The sequence below is a fragment of the Typopeltis vanoorti genome, chromosome 7 (genome assembly GCF_054136105.1).
Source record: "Typopeltis vanoorti isolate ZY-2024b chromosome 7, IOZ_Tvanoo_1.0, whole genome shotgun sequence".
Classification (NCBI taxonomy): Eukaryota; Metazoa; Arthropoda; class Arachnida; order Uropygi; family Thelyphonidae; genus Typopeltis; species Typopeltis vanoorti.
The window spans coordinates 98,893,937-98,902,344 of record NC_143555.1 but is presented as its reverse complement, the minus strand read 5'-3'; positions in this window follow the sequence as shown (position 1 = coordinate 98,902,344).

The following is an 8,408-nucleotide window of genomic DNA, read 5'->3' as shown; positions in this document are numbered from 1 at the left end:
TAGGATAGGATAGGATAGGATAGGATAGGATAGGATAGGATTAAAAGTATACGAACGGACAAGGTTCCATGTTTTGTTTCTAGAGCAAGGTTTCTGGATTATGCAAGATATATATTTCATGCACTTCCATCGGATCTATTGGCAGTAGGTCTCTCCAGAAACAAAATACAATGCAGTTAAGATGTATTATAGAACCAATCCGTTAATCAAAGACATTGTCACGTTTTTTACATTCTCATAACATGAAAACTATCCTGTAACATGGCACGTTAGCTTTCTTTTTATGTGAATGCTTCCTATAAAAGGTTATGGGTGAGGTTAAAAAACTTAGGTAATATTTAGGTAATACTTAGGTTAAATAAATGGTAATATTCCCTCATATCTCGCAGTGTTTCTTTATTAGATGTATGAAAGTGTCCGATTGGCTGTAGTGCGTTGTTATTTGACTAACTGTAGAATATCTATTATTGGACTTTACGATGCACATACATCCTTTTAGCTGGAAATATAATATTTCCTGTTACATGAATGACATGTATATTCTTACTGACTGGCGCCCATTGTCATTCATGTCACGATCATTGCCCATTGTCACACGCTCTTGAACTCAGATGTCTTTCCGTATGCAATATACTGCCTATCTGTTCTACTGTATATGTGTATATCTAATTTTTTTTAAAAAATAATTCAATGAATACCGTTCAAGTGTTTCGACAATTGCTTATGATAATACTAAAGACAATAAAAAAACTTGGGTCCACCCACGATGCTAATGGCAATGCACTATGCAACCTTTGTTGATTGACTTAAAAAAAAAACTATGAGAGGAAGTGTTGGAGAATGTAAAACACTGGTCGATTATACAAAGCAGTCATTTCAAACTGAGTCTCCATTTTTACCATTTGCAGGATAAGTAAAATAATTTTCAAAATTGTTAAATGTTATTAGACATGACTATACTTTCATTGGTTCAAATGTATCAACTGCTGTTCACCTATAACTATGGATGTGGTTATCATAATTCAAATTTTCAAATTCAAAGGAGATTCAAATTTTAATTATAATATCTCTATTATATTAATATAAATATATTAATATATCGATAATAATAGATATATTTCAATAGTTAAATCTAAAATATATCTATTATTTTAAACACCAAAATTTATTTTAAATAAAACTTTAATATCAAGAAATGAATTTTATGAATTTTAGTATGTATGTATTAGCAGCAAATTCGTTCTGTAAGTGTGTAATCCAGTTACGAATTAAATGAACTTTGCCTCATATTTTACAGCAAAAGTAATTAAGCGTCGTCAAGCTGCATCAAAATGAAATGACAACACCGCTTACTAGATTTTACTACAACAAACTTTATAGCAGACAAACATTTGGATCAGGAATAACGCCGAAATAAAATTATTTTATTATTATTATCTAATATCCAAAATTCACTGTACTTCCATACACATATTAAAGGGAAAAGTGTAATGCCCTACAACATTCTTCTACTTATTATGCACGTGATTTACTTCAGTAGTTTTCAAACTAATATGCATATAGAATCGCGGAGGATCTGCTGAAATTGTTTCAAAGATGTTCTGTGATATAAATTAGGAATCTAGTCAAGTATAGACAAAACAAGCGAAAATTTCCCTCTTCTTAAATGCAATAATACTTCTGAATACCAGTGCTATTACTACTATTTTTGTAGTAGTAGCGGTAATAATAATAATAATAATAATAATAATAATAATCTGGCAATCGAAGTTGGCAGGCTGTGGCTTAAACACATCAAAGTCATTCCAATAGTTATCGGTGCACTTGGTGCAACTTCAAAGAAACTATTTACAGCAATTAAACATCAATTAAGTGACCCCATATGACCTACAAAAAGCAGCATTACTTGGAACAGTCCATATTTTACGACGCTACCTGACGGACTATTCTTAGATTCTTGGGTAGAATCTGAACTGTTTTGAATCACCAGTCAAATTTTTATTTATATGATATCTTGTTTTGACTATGTATCAATTATAATAATAATAAAGTGATGTTGACCAGTTGTACCTTACCAAGGATAATAAGTGGACGAAGTCTGCTGCAAGTGAGAAAGATTTTTGGAAAAGAAGAAATTGGTTTAAAAAGTTACATCGACAATAGCTCTGAGCCAATGTTTCAAACAATTACACAAGACACCCTTCTAAAAGCAACAGGAAACAAATCCGATTACAAAAAGGAACAACAAAATAACCGATATGTGCGCTGGAAAAATAAACCCTTGCATGGCCAATTTCTTCGAGATACTGAGGGCAAAATTGAACTTGAACAAGACGTGGCAATGGCTACAATATGGATATATTAAAAAAAAAAAAAAGAAACAGAAGTATTTATTCTAGCAACTCAAGAACAGGCATTACAAACTAATGCAATGATAGCAAAAATTCTGAACATCAATAATAACAACATTAATAACAAATATGGCTGAGACGCATTCATGACTGTGCATATGACGAAAAACAAGAGTTTCCGAGTGAAAAAAGAAAAAAAAAACCTTAACTCCGTATTAAACTGGCTAACTTACCTTTCCTCGAAAGTGACCAGATAGAGATTCCTCACGTCACTGACCGAAATCGAACCTAGGTCTTTCTGACTATAGGCCTTTATCTATACTGACTGAGCTACGTAGACTCAGGCTTTATGATAGCCTAGTGCAATCGATGCGATTGCTTCGCGGTAGCCTAGCCTATACACTAATGAATGAATCGTTATAACATTTTTATTTTGTGCTAATTAATTAATTTAGCTAATTAACTAATTAATAAGTTAATTTTATACAGTTATGATTTAATACTGCATCTTTATGTTTGTTCACATTTCTCTCGACAGTAAATAGCCATGCTCGGTCCGTAAGTGTTTGTGTTTGTGTTTGTTTGATAAATTTTAACTTTTTATAATAAAGTTGTGTATATTTTTTGTGTATATTTTATGGTAGTAAATGATAAAGACTAGTATTTACATATATTTTATGCATTCATGAATGCCTAACTTTTTCTTAATATTTTCCATATTTCTTAGCTGCACGGTTCATCTGCGACTTTTTTTCAAATTGTTCGAAATGTCTTAAACATTTTTCCAATATATTTATTGAAAAAACCGCGTTTAAGTGGAGCTGGGCAGTTCAAACCCACGTTCTTCAACCGTATAATTTTAATACGGTTCAACACAATTTTTTAACACAATAAAGCTAATAACGTATATGAGAAATCCTTTATTATAGCTCAGTCCGTATAAACGAATCTCTTTAGTAGGAAAGACCTGGGTTCGATTCCCGTCGGTGATGTGAGAAACTTTTTTTCCTCTGGTCTGGTCTCTTTTGAGGAAAGAGATTACCTTCCATTATCTGGTCTCTTTCGAGGAAAGGTAAGTTTGCCGGTCTCATATGGAGTGTTTTTTTTTTTTGGGGGGGGGGGGGGTTCACCCGAAAACTCTGGTTTTTCGTCCCCTAGAACAGGCAAGCCAGCTTCGTGAACCCACGTGGAATACAGTCACGAATATTCCCCTTAGGGGATGCAGCAGAGGTGTGACGAACCTGCCGCATTAAAAAATTCGTTGAGCCCCTGCCCCCTCATTATGGGACTCTATTCGTCCTAAAGGTATGAACGAGATGAATCAAGACGCTTTATCATCTGTGATTAACATAATATAGAAACTGAATGTGAATTTTGTCATAATTGGACCAAATCCTGAATCGAGAATACTACCATTACCTCGACTGAGGTTTTCAATCCAGATGCTACCAATATCTCTTGCAAGAAATTCCATGCACCGACCGATCTAAGAACCACAAATAAGAACCTTTTCATTATTAGCCATTTCAGCGTTATGTAGATAACTTAAGTGGCGTTACTGAACCTTAATTACATAATAGGGATTAAAATTATGGTGATAATAGAGGTTAATCTTATCATATTTCCTAGCTTATTTTCTCAGAATCCAATTATTTACAATTTACAAACATCCTGTCAGATGTTTGGCACTTTTTTTTTCATAGCGATTCGTTCACAAGTGTTGAGACAAAAGAAATAGAAAATAAAATATAAATGGTGTGTTAGGTTGCTGTTATTTATAGATATTAATGAAATGTTATTCTTATCTAATAAGAACTACAAAAGTACTAATAATATATTAATTAATATGATTGAGTTGTTCGATGTATATACAGAATAAAATCATTTGTATATGTAATTCTTTATTACACTCCCAAAAGGAATGTGCCTGTTATAAAACTGGAATAGAATCTAATTCTAGACCAAACGAGCCTAATTTGAAAAACATTTCGAGTGTTTCCACTTTCAGGATTCGTTTATATCCCTTTATTTTCTCTTTCACTTCCTCAAATGGCTCACCAAATTCATCAACGATATTTTGAAATTGTGACCTCGATTACAGTACTATGCGCCTGACTCTCCCAGGGTCTAGAAATCTCCCGTCAACCATTGGATCGTCTGAATCTAAATCTATTCAATATGTGAAGTCGAAAAATTAAATATTTTTAATATTATTAAATTACGAGGGTGGTCTGAAATGTTCTCGGCCTCGACCATAGATGGCAACACTATCGGCAAGATTTTTTTTCTAAGTTGGTACATAGGTCATAAGCATCCACGTGAAATTGCAAGTCTTTGTCTGTTGTCGGCCCTTGAAATGAATAAAATTGAGTATCGTGTGGTTATAAAATTCTTTGTAAAAGAAGGTTTAACGTCAAATAAAAGTTTATGGGCACTCATATCTTCTACTTCGTTTTTGACAATTAAGAAATGGGCTGCCGAGTCTAAACGTTTCGCACCTGCCTTGAAGAATATCCATGTGAAGGACGTCCGAAAAGTGTAACAACACTAGAAATCATTGATCAAGTGCACGATATAGTATTGAATGACCGGCGAGTCAAAGTGCGTGAAATTGCTGAGACAATATGCATTTCAAAAGAATGCGTAGAATATATTTTGCATGAAGAATTGCAAATGAAAAAGCTTTGCGCAAGATAGGTGCCACGCTTGCTCACAGTAGATCAAAAACGCACTCGCATGAAAATTTCTGAACAGTGCTTGGAGCGTTTTAACAAATAAAACTGATTTTGTGCGTCGGTTTATTACTATGGATGCGACTTGGATTCATCATTACACACCAGAATCCAAACAGCAGTCAAAACAGTGGACAGAAGCCGGTTATTCAGTGCCAAAGAAGACAAGGTCGGTTCCATCAGCAGGAAAGGATATGGCATCGGTGTTTCGGAATGCTAAAGGCATTTTGTTTATTAATTATCTTGAAAAGTGTAAAACAATAACCGGGGAATATTATTCTCATTTTTTAACCAGACTAGAACGAAAAAATTGGTGAGAAAAGACGTGGTTTGCAGAAGAAAAAAAATCGTCTTTCATCAGGACTGGAAAATTAAGGGATCTCACTATGAATTGTTGGAACATCCATCCTATTCCCCAGATTTCACTCTCTCTGACTTCTATCTCTCCCCAAAACTAAAACTCTTCCTTGCTGGTCAGCGTTTTTCTTCGAATCAAGAGGTGATTGCAGCTGTAGAGGGATATTTTGCAGATCTTACTGAGAACCTACAGGGACGGGATAATGGCGCTGAATAAATGTATTAATATTAAGGGAGATTATGTTGAAAATTTAAAATAATTTTGAAATTATAAGTTCGTTTTTTCATTGTTAGTCCGAGAACTTTTCGGACCGCCCTCGTAAATATCTAAAGATATTTAAATTAAATATCTTTATATATTTTTAAATATTTCATCAGGATTTTTGCTCCGCCTAGTAGTTTAGCTTGTTTTTATTTTAATTATTTTTAAAAAAAATAATTAAAATAAAAACATTAATCTAGATGCACTGCTATACTCAAACTGCCTTCTCGGTATATTTGAATTCGACGATAACCCTAACAACATGTGATCAGAGCTTCTTGGATGAACTGTCGAAGTCTCGAGAAAGATTTATTGGAGAGCTTGGAAGTGTCGTATATTTGTTGTTTTTTTTTTCCCTCTGTTAATACCATTGACAAGCTGGGAATCCAAGTGTATATCAAAGAAAATCATTAACACATAAAAGGCTAGTATTGCTCGTGAGAGTGCTGCTCTTCCCACTAAATAAGCCAGACATAAGTATTGCTCTTACCAACTTACCTCACAAAGCACCAATGCCCAATGTATCTTATGATAAATAGATACCCTCCCTCCCACCTTTATATAGTTGTTACTTATGTTTAATACTTCCATCAACATTTTAATTAAGTGTTGAGTACTGAGTAACTGAAGCAGGCAAAATAGCTGTAATTATAAAAGTGTTGAGTACTTTATAATATGAAGCAAAATACCATTTATTAAAAGTACTTGTTAAACGCCATATAAAATTATAGTGCTTGACTACAGTACTGAATACTAGTCAGTTTTTGATGTGGGTATCTACGTCCATAATTTCAGTTTTTATTGAAATATTCCTGCCATTGAAACCAAACACGGTAGTTCAATACTTTGAAATTCTTTGTTAGTTAATGAGATTTACTTAGTTTCAGAAATATTCTACATTCTTATGGGATTTAGATTAAGGTTTAAATCATCTCCTCCATTTGCTGTTAACTGAGTGTAATATGATTAATATAATGTGTTTTTACACTCATGAGCCAAAATAATATCACCACCTATCTAGTAACTTGTTGGATCTCCTTAAACCGAAATAACCATTGCATCTTGACATGGATTCCACTAGACCACGGAAGATGTCCTGAGGTATTCTGGACTAGTTAGACAGCATAACGTCCCAGAGGTCAGTGACCGATGGATACTGCGTCCCACATGATTCTACAAATGTTCTAATGGATTCAAATAAGCTCTTGAAACCATGTTGTACAATGCGAACCTTGTGACATGGGACCAGGTATGGTCCGAAACAATCCCACCATTATTAATGAATTATTAACTGTCAAGGTATGTTCAATGGGGGATAAGAAGACCCATTGATGCTCATGAGAACAATTTCCATATCATACCTTAGCAGGATACCACACTATCGGCCTGTTCCATACCAATCGTTTGGTTGGCCGGAAACAGACTGGATAATCATAACGCATAATGTATTTAGCTCATGAGTGCATATGAACAATAAGAACACACAATTCAGGACAGTAATTATCATGAATGATTCTGAGATAAATGAATTAAATAGCAAAAAAAAATTGAAGCATTTTAGCTTCTTACAAGCGTTTATTTAAATAATTCACAAAACAACAAGTTTGGGTTGAACATAATCGTTTAAGAATTGTTTAAATACAGTGGAATACTAGACCCTGAGTGGGCAACAGAGACAACATCTTGTGTACATGGTTTCTTTATTTTATTTTATTTTTAAGCTGAACGATGATGAATAACGCCAAAAGTTATACAGAAATATAATTCTAGAGCTACACAGAGGTGGAGGAAATGTTCAAATGAAAACCGTGGCTGAGAAGCATCTTGTTGGTAGGTAGGTAGTTCTAGATAAACTTTCCTAGTGATATTAGCCTAAAATGATATCCGTGCCATAGTTGAGGCGTTGTGCGGCTGGGAGTGTTATTATTAAAGTCAATAATTTCCCTATATTAGAATTAACAGAATTTTTTTAGAAAATTCGCAGTTTCTAAATTTAATGTTAACTAACTAAATTTTTACATAATTACCCACATAAATAATTCTATCCTCAGTTAATTTATTTCCTTTCTTTTTTTTTCTTTTCAAAACTTTGAATCGTAGTTGATTTTTTTTACTAACCCAAATCTACTTTTACACCATTACCAAATATAAAAGTTTTAATGTAATTCTATGGAAGGGTTGAAGGTTGGGAAGAAAGAAGAAACTTTGTCCATTTTTTTTTTAATTTGATTTTTTTTTCAATTATCCACGCATACTTATTGAGAATAATCTCATTAGAATAACGAAAGATTAGCATTTTACTAAACTACAGCGTGACCATTTCAAATGATGAACTACTACACAAAATTACCATACACAATATGCATCCAATGCGAATCGAAAAACCGACGTAGATCAAAGCAAAATTACTATGATTGATACAGATACTATTCTTCAAACGATCAAAGTTTTAGTAATTGCATTTATAATAGAAATACAGCACATACACACACACATTAAGAGAAAAAAAAAAGAAATAAATAAAACAGAGATACTAGGATTTATTATTTTCATTTCACTCAAATGAATCATACTTATAGCAGTGATTGATTCAGTTCTCTAATTTAGGAAATCATTCATTATTAAGCTGTAAAGAGAAATGTTTTTGAACTAAAAAATAATCATATGTAATTAGTAATCATGTTTCAAAACTCTAAAAGACGTTCT